Genomic DNA, 12,189 nt, shown 5'->3' on the forward strand with positions numbered 1-12,189 from the left:
AAGAGAGGTTAGCGTAAATTGCTAAGAGCTACACAGCTAGTAATAATAGTGATAATAATTTAATAATGGTGACTATATTTATCGATTGCCTGGTATTAACCTGATACGGACATAGTCACCTTTATCTAGTAGTAGCAGGCTGAGCTGCTTGATTTGTCTCTCCACCACATCACTTTTCTTACGCAGGGTGACAGAACCCGGGAGATATGTACCCACCTGCATGCAGGAGTAGCCCACAGCATGACTCTCCCAGCTTTGTGGAGGGATTTGCTTTTGCACTGCTCGATGCCCAGTTGGTCAAGGAGGAGCCCAATGGGTCACTTGCCAGTGCTGTAGACAGCAGAGCTAGGGTTGGGACCCCATGCTCTGTGCAGAAGAACCAGGTTGGAGGAGCGAGTGGATTGGAGACCTGAAACATCTCAGGATCCATTGCTTCATTCTCTTAGCATGGCTACTGTATATATACACGGGTCAGCTTCAGAGGAAGGAAATGTGAGTTTAGAGTCAGGTAGTCTGAGTTCAGAATCCCAGCTCTGTCACTTGTTAGCTGTGGAACCCTTGAAACTCACTTAAGCTCTCTTAGCCTGTGTTTTCTCATATGTTAAATGGGATCAATAATAATTACTTCATTGACAGTTGACTGTTGTGAGAATTAGAAGAAAGAATTTACAGAGTCCAGTCCAGTACCTGACATTAGTAGATGCTCAATAAATAATAGCTATTATCACATCTCCCCTCTTGCCAATGGCAATTTTCTTGCTGTTTCAAATTACCATTTGTGAGAAACTTGGTTAAAAAACTTTGGATTTTTTAAATTAATAATTCTAATTCTACATTTTTTTCTACTCATAATTTCCTCTCACAAAAGCCAAGTTGCTTTATACCTAATTGTTTATGTTGGCTTAAATGTTGACTGTGACTATTTAAAAATTGCCTAAAGTTTCCTGAGAAGAATTTGTAGATCATTATTCTTGCATTATGTGAAAGGCAAAGACATATTTTTCCTGTGCAGCTGGAAGGAACTCTCATTCTCCAAAATGTACAAAAGAGAAAACTAACCATGTGATGTGCCTTCCATTTTTTTCTCTTGGTTATAAAAATCTGCTACCTCAAGCAGCCACTGGCAAAATCATATTACTTCTTTTTCCACTTATTGCTTCATAAAGTCATTGATAAAATTCTATGAATCAAGCACTACTCTAAATATATAGTGTTTGCATCAAAACAAGCCTTTGTCTTTATCCCTTCTAGTTTTGTCCTAACCTGGTATGGTACCTTACCAAATGCTGCCCACTCGGGTGCTCAGCTATCCTGGAATTCTAAGAATAATCTGGTCCCAAGTGCATAGAAGTGGATTAACTATAACCCTTGGTATGCGAATCACCATTATCCTCTCACCAAACACGGATCCATTGATATAATTAATTAATTAAAAATAAAACAGTACATTGTATGTGCATTGTGAATATTCAATTTTAAGAGAGAAATGCCAACCTTTTTTTCCAAGTAGTTGCACGAATGTCACTTCCACCAGCAATGCATAAGAGATCTACTTGATTCATATTCACCCAAATGTTTGGTTCTTTTAAACTTTCTAAATTTTATGAGTATGAAGAGTATAAAACGTTCCATTTCTTTCTTTCCTACCCTCCCTAGACGAGGACGTTTCATTACCAAAGTTGAGGTTTAGAACTTTTCCTAGACACTTGAAACAGAATGGAATCAAATACCAGAACTTTCTCAGCAAAATGAGAACTACAGGTGACATTCCAGGCTCTTCTCGGCTAAAGGTTTTTAAAAATCAGGAGGAAGAAAGCAATTTAAAAGTAAGCAGTATCCAATTTAAGAGTGGGAAAAAAAGTGCATTGCAAAAACTAAAGTGCATGTGTAGGCTTCTCTGTTACTCATAAAATAACTTATTTTCCTGCTTAAAATTCCAGAATAACGGCAAACTTAAGGGAAAAATATGAATTAACCATTATTTCTGTTTTTTTCTAATCAAGGAGACCTATTTACAAACATTAGTTAACCAGTTAAAATATAGACACTTTCTTGAATTTTCAGACCATCTGATGGAAATAAATACAAAAAGAGGGAAAACAACTTGACAAGTTGTTTCTTAATTATGGGTTTTAATATTTTACACTTCCTTTAGAAGACCATTCATTTATGAAGTTGTGGGCCCATTTAGTTCATCAGTCAGAAAAAAGATGTGTTCGTTATTCTACAGTTTTGCAAAGCAGTTGCTGTTTCCTAGAGTAATTGTTTTATATGTAAGTATGACTAAAACAGCTTTAATCCTAAATTACAGTACTACTTTCAATAGGCATACTCATCAAAACGCAATGTTGTAGTGGAGGTCATTTAACGAAAAGAAATTTAGTCAAGGTTTTTACTTTATTAATGGTTGTCATTCTATCCCTATCTTTGATGATGTGCCACTATTCTAATTGTGTCTAGCCATATTCTGGGAAAATTACATACTTGACTAATATTGATTGCAACAATGTCATTCAATGTCTTTTGTTTTTGTGGGAGACATATTTGAGAGAAGCACCTCTAAGCAAACAAAAGTTCCTAAATACAAAGATATGAAGATTAAAAAAACCCTACTTTTCTTAGGCATAAAATAGATACTACTTAAATACTCCTCCTCAAAGGAGAACAAACTCACTGTACTTAAATATTTACATCAATTTTTAAATATACCAAGGATTAGGGAAACACTTCTGAAAAGTTAACTACTTGCCTTATATAATCTTGATACTATAAGTCATGACTAATTGATGCATACCAGTGATCTAAAACAGTTTTCAGAATCCAATAGGCATTCATATTTTGACCTTTATTCTTCAGTGTTGTGAGGCTAAACTACTGGGCACTCACTCTTTAAGAAGCAGTTCTAAATGCTTTACTTTCAGATTGGCACTATGCATTAATGTTAAGGTACTCTATCCATGGTCAATACAGACTTTTTCTCAAGATAACTAAGTATTTGACAGAAAAACAAAATGTCTCTCTTTTGATTGCTTTTACTATATCCTTCTCAAAAATTAATTTATCAGCAAATATTATGGAGTGTCTACCATGTTGAAGGTACTTACATGAGCGCCTGGATAGGATATAAAAAGACAAATGGATACTTAATGAGATAGAAGAGATAATGATGCCAAATACATGTACAATTCATCTCAATTTATAGTCTTTCTTCCTGAAGGCTGTCCCTCTGAAATGCAGGCTTCATTGATTCCTACCCTTTTTGTACCTGTAAAATCATTATTGTTTAGAACACACTATTTGGCTCTTTGTAACATTCTGCCTCTTTTTTTACTCCCCAAAGCCCCAGTGCATGGTTGTATATCCTTCTAGTTCTTCTATGTGAGCCGCCACCACAGCATGGCAACTGACAGAGCGGTGGTGTGGCTCCGCAACCGGGAAACAAACCTGGGCCACCAAAATGGTGAGAGTGTGCAACTTTAACCACTAGGCCATCAGGTGTGGCTCATTCTGCCTTTTAAAAAAATTTTACATTAATTAATCTTGTCTCACCAATAAGATTATGAGCAACCTGAGAAGTCAGAGATCTTGGCCAATAGTTATTTGCAACCCCTGTAATTCCTGGCATAGTGCTGATCATATAATACTTCTCCATAATTATTCTAGTTAATTAATCTATTCATTAAGGGTATATTATCCAGGTACCTCAGTCCACTCATTCTTTATTATAACCTCCACAGACACAAATAGAAAGAACAAAGATGAAATTTTGTGTATCACCATCAACTACTAGTTCTGGACTTTCCTATTAGTCAGATGTTTACAGGAAATTATGTGAAAACTCCTGAATAATTCAGAGCATTAAACAGCATCCCTTTCCTGTGACAGGGGTATTTTGAAATGTTAATTGTAGTATTTTGCTTTTTAAAAACTATGTTACACCATTTTTCGTTCTAATGCAAACAATGCACTACCTATTTATATGAAGAGTCAAAAATAATGATCTTGGATTTATATAATTTTCCCAGAAAATAAACTGAGAACTTTATGTTCTCTGGAGAGTGATATCATAAAGTATAATGAAGGCTGGATCTCTATTCTGCCAACTTCTCCTCTCCAAACTGCTGCTGACCTTCCCGGGAAGGCTTTAGAGAGCCTCACCGCCTTTCCTCTTCTTCTAACTCACTGAATATCCTTTCTCACAGCTATAACTCTGCCATAAGGAATTTCAATCAGTCAGTTGTGGGAGAGGAATAAAAAAAATTAATGACAGAATTCAATGTTGGATAGCAAATAACACTAAAGAAAGTTGTCTGAGAATAAGTCATGGATTATAGTGGAGGGTGTATAGAAACTTGATACAAATCATATTTATTCCTCCTATTTCATTTGTTTTGATGCCTCCCTTGGGATTCTTATGTAGAAATCAATTCCCTAAGCTTATGCATACTGAGAAGTGATGAACTTAACTTTCCCTGAAAAGTTGTCTAGAGAGAAGATAAGATATTAAATAAATGATCAGATCTTTAAAGTTGTGACTTGGAAAAACTTTCACCACACCAGAGTCCCAAATACTGGAAAACCATCCTAGCATCACATGACTCTGTAGCTACCTGGTGGTAGGGGGTGTTTGTTTGGTGTAATAACTGGAGAGCACAATACCAATGCATCAGAGCTGTGAGACAAAGAAAGATGAGAGATCCAGTCTCATATTTCTAAGTACTTGTAGGAGTTTCTCTTTGGAAGAACCACTATAAACATTATGAAAGCCCTTTAAGCAGCGTTTTCCTTTTACTATCTTCTCCATGTTGCTCTCTCACCTTATCTATCCCACCTTATCTCATTACTCAGTATAACCCAATAAGGTCACAGGCTCCATCAGTTCTGCCTCATTAAACGCTCATTCATTTCCAAGAGTCTTGTGAAGGCTGCCTCCCCACTGCACACACTTGATGTGCTCTTCTTCCTGCCCTCTCCACATTCTAAATTCAATTCTTTGTTCAGTGTTGAACTCACAGGCCACTCCCACACCTTATTACAACACAAGCTAATCTTACCCCATTTGTTTTCCCTAATTGACCCTATAGCTTTCTTCCCTGAGCTATCATTTCAATGATAAGCTCTCAAGTAAACACTTTTTCCCATAGAATCACTCTCTTTAGAAATGTACTTCCTAGCTCTGCCTTTATTTGACAAATTTGGAGAAGACACTGAAATATCAAGTTTCTTTAGGATGCTAGAGATACTTGGTCATTTTCCTTCCTTTTAGAACCAGAGGCTACTGTTAGCCAATAACATAAAGATCTGTTTGTAAACTGAAAATTTGGCTGACCCTTTAAAAGCATGAAGAGTGCCAAAACTCATCAAAATTAATATTAAATTCAGAAAAGCACCAAGGAGCAAACAATGTAAGGAAAGTGTGCTGCACTTAAGTGTTAGCACATCAAGTACCAAAATCAATTTTAAATATAATTTAAAAGAATAAAGTGTAACAAAGACTTATCCCTTTCTGCTTTCATATCCATAGGAATATGATATGTCTTATTAAAATGAATTTGTAGAGATAAGTATATATTCAATTTAGATGAAGATTTCTTAGCAGAAATCTAAAGATATAAAAATAATAGAAAATAAAAATGAGTCATTCACTCACACTTTCATCCAACATTTATTGAACACATCTATTGGGCACTTCCATACTATCAATAAACATTGCGTCAACTATTAACAAACAAGTTTTGAAGTGGGGCACAAGTGAATGAATTATGTGATTTTAATAGCATTATGAATAATAGTATTTCATTAAACACACAAATAGAAAATATTTAAGTCCTTAGACATACAAACTATAGGAAGTAGTGGATAGGGCAGAAAAAAACTCAGAAACTTTGAAGTATGTGCTGAGTATTTCAGCTATAAACTTTCTAAACCTCCTGATTCCAGGCATTTAAATCAAAGTCACTTTCTAGTCAAATATTGTTTTCTTAAGATAAACTGTTAAATTAATTACCCAGGGGCGTGCTGATAAATAACTGGAGGTATCAGTATCTACTGTCTTATTTGGTCTTATTTAAACATAAAAAGCATCCTTCATGAGAAAATGTATAGGGTTTTGACATTTACTAAGTGGTTTCTATATGCTAGAAATCTTAAGTGGGTTGTTTCATGTAATCCCTCTGACAAACATATTATATTGACATGTCATAGTTGAGGTAAATAAGGTTTAGAGGTGTTAAGTAAATGGCAATAATACTAATGACAATAACAGCAAGAGAACAGTAGCTAACTTCTATTTAGCATCTGGTATGTGCTATGTACTTAATATTACTGGATTTACACAATAGCACTTTTGTTAGGCAAGTCCGTAAGACACAAGGGAGCTTGGATAACTCACTTAAGCCCTGTAGACCTCATATGTTAAGTATGGGTAATAATAACCACTTTAATTGGAATGTTGTGAAAGTTAAATGGAATAATTTATATAATTGTTAGCATGTTGCCTGACATTGAGGAGATGTTCAATAAATGATAATTTATATTATAACTACGTGTAACATCTTTCTTCATTTGATGGGAAACTTGGTCATAGGTCCTTTGAATGTTAAAAAAATAACACATTACATATATTAATATGTCTAATATTAATTAATTAATTAAAATTAATTAACTAAAAACTAACATTAATAGTTTCTTATGTCTATGTTTGCTACTCTTCCTAACTTCCATTAATAAAACCATTGTTGCCTTTCATCTCGTGGTTAGTCAGTATTAAAAATAACCTAAAACTTTTTAACCAAAATTATAGCTTTCCCTCTGTTGTGGAAAAATGGAAACTCTCCCTTTGCTCCACCTCTCTTTTTTTTTACCCCTGGGTTATGACAAAGCCAGTGCTACTTACCAGTAGCTACATACCAGATGCACCCTCTATTTTGGGGAAGATTTGGGTAAATAAGTAGTGGCAAAAAAAATCCCAATTCATTAGATTGTTGGGAGAATTGAAAAAAGAAACTCCTTCAGTCCCTTGTGTATACTAAGTTCTCAACAAATGTCAATTCACTTCCAGCATTCCAATGAGACTCAACTCCAGAACAACTAGACAAAGTCCTTTTGGGGAGGATGAGATGGGAAATGAAAAGAGAATTAGCAGAATAGCATTCCAAAAAGTATTGAGATTGTGTTAATTTTGTACTTGATATTCCATCTTTGATAATTCTGAACTCTGGTGTTTTTCGTAATATTCTATCATCTCACTCCACTGCCACTTCTAGAGAAATAATAGAAGCATCTTCTATAAAACCTATGTGCTCATTTTACCCCTCAGTGCGAATGCCTACTCTGTAGCTCATCGACAAAGTTTGTCAGCTGCTGAGGCATTTGTAGAGACCATCTCTTAAATCTTCAATCCTCAGTTCTCAGCTTCCCTTTTAGTCTTGTAGGAGAGGAAGAAATTTTCTTCTACCCTTCTAGGTCCTTCTGGCTTGTCTAAGAATTAAATTGATATGATACAGACTAACAGGAGAAAATCAAAGTTTGATAACATGTATACATGGGAGAGACCCAAGAAAACTGAGTAACTCACCAAAATGGCCAAAGCTGCCACCTTAAATACCATCTTCAGCTAAAGACAAAGGAGGATGTTGGGGGTAGTGGTTTGGGACCTCAAAGGAGAGGAAGGAAATTCATAAGGAGATGGAAAAGCAAATGTTTGGTAAACAAATGTTTGCTATGCCTTGCAGAGACAATGGGACATGGAGAGGACTTTGATTAAATGGGCCTTGCTGGGTTCCTCCCTGTCTACTGCACCTAGTTCATATTATACTACAGTTATCTGTGGTATTAGCTCCTTCCTGGAACAGGCCTCCTGTCTTAAATTCTTTTAGGTGGTTAAGAGGAAGGTCAAAGTTTCTTCCTGAATCTTTTGTTCCTTAAAAATAATCAGCCCCAGGGCTGGCCCTGTGGCCGAGTGGTTAAGTTCGTGCGCTCCGCTGCAGGCGGCCCAGTGTTTCGTTGGTTCGAATCCTGGGCACGGACATGACACTGCTCATCAAACCACGCTGAGGCAGCGTCCCACATACCACAACTAGAAGGACCCACAACGAAGAATATACAACTATGTACCGGGGGGGCTTTGGGGAGAAAAAGGAAAAAATAAAATCTTTAAAAAAAAAATAATAATCAGCCCCAAATAACCCTCAAGCCAAAGAGACACATTTTGGGGTGGCAAATTCTGCTCCCCTATAGTCTGCTGCATAGTTTGTAATAATGTACAAATGCCTTGACTGCCTTGCTCTGCCTGGCTTTGTGATACTCATTTCACTTTTCATCAATGAATTTGCAAGTCCTGATCATTTATATAAATGCTTCCACAAAGCTCTCATGTGAGAACAGTCTGCAGTCACTTGCAGAGAGTCCTGATCTTTCAAATGTAGTTTTTTCCTGGTTCCCTCAATCAACTCTATTCTCTTTCTCCCTCCCAGCATACCAGTCCTCCCTTGAAATTCCAGAATGTGGAACTTAATAATATCCTCCACTTCTCATTCTGCATGCTCACCTGAAACTACAACTCATTAAAATTTGAAACCATTTAAATATGCATATAAGGAATTCCCATTTCCTTTGAGCCCTCTCAACCCAGAAGGGCTTCTTGTTCTCATGCCACACTGCTATGCTTTCAGTTTAGAAAACATTAATGCTGTTGCTTGCCTGTCTCTCTGTCTTTCACTGCTTCTCACTTCTCTGTACAGAAAAGCCTTACTTCTTAAAGTCCTAGTTCGACGGTAATCTTCTCTACAGAGCCTGTTCCACCACATACCTCCAGCCTCTGGCAAAGTTATCCATGGAATTTTTATACTCTAGCAGAGTGGTTGGCAAACTACAAACTGTTTTTGTGTGGCTCAAGAGCTAAGAATGGTGTTTACATTTTTATATGGTTGGAAAAAAAATCAAAAGATGAATAATATATCATACCACGTGAAAATTGTATGAAATTTGAATTTCAGTGTTCATAAAGTTTCATTGGAACCCAGCCACGCCCATTCATTTGTATGTTGTCTACGGCTGACTTCATGCTACAACAGCAAACTCAGTAATTGTGAGAGACCATGTGGTCCACAACATCAAAAATATGTACTAACTGGCCCTTTACAGAAAAAGCTTGTCGACCTCCTATTACCTTGGTACTTCAAGTGTAACCCGTGGACCAACCCCATCAACACCACCTGGGAGCTTGTTAGTAATGCAGAATCTCCAGCCCCTCTCCACACCCATTCAGTTAGTATCTGAAGCCTAACAGGATCCCCAGATGATTCCATCCACTATAAGGGTCGAGAAATATTGCTCTAGCACTCATCATGCTGTCTTAAATTTTTTTGTCAATATTTCAATATTGCAACAGATGAAAAAATGAAAACATGACTAGGATATTAAAGTGTATGAATTATGGCAGATATATGTAACTTAAGACAAATTTGGGTCACTCCAAAATAGTGAGGTGCAATAAGAATAAAGTACAATATGAAATTAAAGCAGCCATAAGAAAGCTTAGTTAACCAGGAGGAAATATGAACTGAGAATTTATCACTTAGCAATGTATTCTTTTAGTAACATTACATTTCAATTATATTCATATATATATATACAATATATGTATTCCATATATTCATATATCCAATCATATATTCATACGATATTCATTATATATATACTATATATTTTTAGTGTGAAAAGTAAGCCCCACTAGCAATAAGCCTTAATACTTTGTAGGTTATGCTCTAATTCATTTGTCACAAATTTGAATTTGCTTATTTAATAACGCATAGCAGTGATATGATTTTGTTTTCTGAATATGAAGCTCTTGGTGCATGAAACAGGGCAAGAGAGACTTATTCAAAATCGCTGTTGGACTGCTCAACAATTCAAATGTGGTATTAGGCATTTATAAGTGTTAGCTGCTTGTACAGCTAATGCTACATTTAAAGTCATGGCTATACTTTTACTGCTGTCACAGTTAGTTGATAGCTCATATCTGCAACCCTATGTTAAGGTCTTAGTAATGGACACTTCTCATTTTTCACCAGGCTGCAATATTTACAAGCTACCACTGTGGGGTTGGGAGCAAGGTAGAAAAATATCCTCTGCAATTGAACAACCACAGATTAACCATCTCAGAAAGTTACACAAATGACTTTTTAATAGATGATACCTATTTTATCTTTCAGTTATTCAGTCAATGAATATTTGCTGAATCATATGCTAGGCACTGTGCTAGATGCTAAGAATACAATATTGAGTGAAAGAAAATACTGTCCCTGATCTCATGGTGTTTGCATGAGAAGATAGCATGGTGTTTGTAGAGAAGATAGCAATCCCCAACCAATCACAAAGATAAATATAATTACAAACTGCGATAAGTGATATGATGGAAGATAACACAGTGTTATCTACTAGGGTATATAACAGAGGAAGCTGACCTAGTGTCAGGAGGTAGGGTGAGCAGGAAGGCTTCTCTATTTCCAGAAGAAATATCTTTTAGGTTGTGCTTTGAAGGCTTAATAGGAGTTAACTAGTGATACGTGTGTCAGGAGAGATGAGGAATGCAAGAAGTAATCACGACAGAAGAGAGAGTGTGATGCATTCAAGGAACTGAAAGTAGACAGTGTAGCTGAAGCATTCACAAGGAGAGTGAGGAGAAAGAGTAAAATATGATACTGAAGACATAGAAAGGGACCAGATCAGTCTGTCTCTTGTAAACCATGATAAAGATTTTGGTATTCATTCTAAGAACAACAAGAATTGGGAGAATGGATTTGGGAGTGCAAATGTGTAATTGGGGCGATTAGTTAGAAGGTATTCCAGTACTGAGACAAGCGATGATGGAAAGCCAAATTGGTATAATGACAGTAGAAATGGAGTGAAGATATTTAGGAGCTAAAGCTGACAGGAGTTAGTGATGAATTCGGTTATGGGCATAAGGGATAGGAAGGTGTTCAAGGATGACTGATAGTTTCTTGCCTAATCCAACTATCTACGACAATATCATTACCAATGATGCTAAGAAACTTGCAACACATTGAGAGCATGTTCTCACGTAATCAAAATCCTATAAAGTCAATGAGAATACTCAATGGAATGGCAATTAATTATATAGAGATTTTAATTGATGTATACTTTCAATGAACATACCACAAATATACGATTTGATTTTCATATTTTATTAGTATCTTTTTATTAGTTTAATATTAGTTTATTAGTATCTTTAAAGGTACAAATAAAGATATTTAGTTTTGAGAAAGCTAAATGAACAACCCTATCTAGATGTACGAAGAGGGAAGATTTCAAAAAGCAATTGTTAACAAGCTCACATATGCAATGTATTACTTGTCTGGGTCATATGTTTAATTTTGGTGGAGGAAAAATCATTTTCAAATAAGGGTAAAATGCGATAGAAACATAATTAAATATTCAGATACTCATTTCACACAGCATGTAAAAACTTCCAAGCCATTAAAATATCTGCATTTTATTTGAGAGATATGTGCTATTTTTAAAATTAGAGCAATATGTACCAAAGGGAAGAATGATAAATATTTTAAATGAGTGAAATAAAAAAATAAACATTATGTCATGAACTCTTTGATCATGACATCCTCTTATATGACATATGTTAATATACTTGTTGCAGTTGCTTAAGTTACATCCATATTTTATATTTAAGGAGATAGATGCTTTGAAAATCTATAATTTAAAAGTACAAGCATATTATCAAAAGGCATTATTTTCAAAAACAAAAAACATACATGTAAAATCATTTTACTGTTACTATCTAGTATGGATATGCTCTACTTTGAAGCAGCTTGACTACTTATCTTTCCAAAATAAAGTAACTTTCATTTATTTTAGAAAGATGAAGTATCTTAGAATGTGTGCATTCTAAACTGTGTTGTCAGCCTTGTTGGTTTTTGGTGCAGGCTACTCAGAGTGAAAACATGTATGGGATATAGTTTTTCAAGTAATCAGTTGGCTCAATTAGATTATTAAAATCAATAAATATTTCTGTAAATACTTAGTTAATGCCATGTTCTTGAGTTCAACTAGTTATAAAGGATTACTTAATTTTTTGAATATTAATAAAAGTAAAAACTGTGAAGAATATGGAATTATTTCATAAAAGCTCAGATCTTCCTATGCTTTACA

The 12,189-nt window shown here is 35.4% G+C and overlaps 1 non-coding gene across 1 annotated transcript; it reads right to left on the reverse strand.

Moving 5' to 3' along the window:
* Positions 1-204: 204 nt before the first annotated feature.
* LOC124246240 (small nucleolar RNA SNORA35) lies at positions 205-333 on the reverse strand. The gene has a single exon (XR_006890444.1). It is a non-coding gene; the product is annotated as a small nucleolar RNA SNORA35 (small nucleolar RNA).
* Between the last annotated feature and the right edge of the window lie 11,856 nt (positions 334-12,189).

Source organism: Equus quagga, chromosome 10 (genome assembly GCF_021613505.1).
Source record: "Equus quagga isolate Etosha38 chromosome 10, UCLA_HA_Equagga_1.0, whole genome shotgun sequence".
NCBI lineage: Eukaryota > Metazoa > Chordata > Mammalia > Perissodactyla > Equidae > Equus > Equus quagga.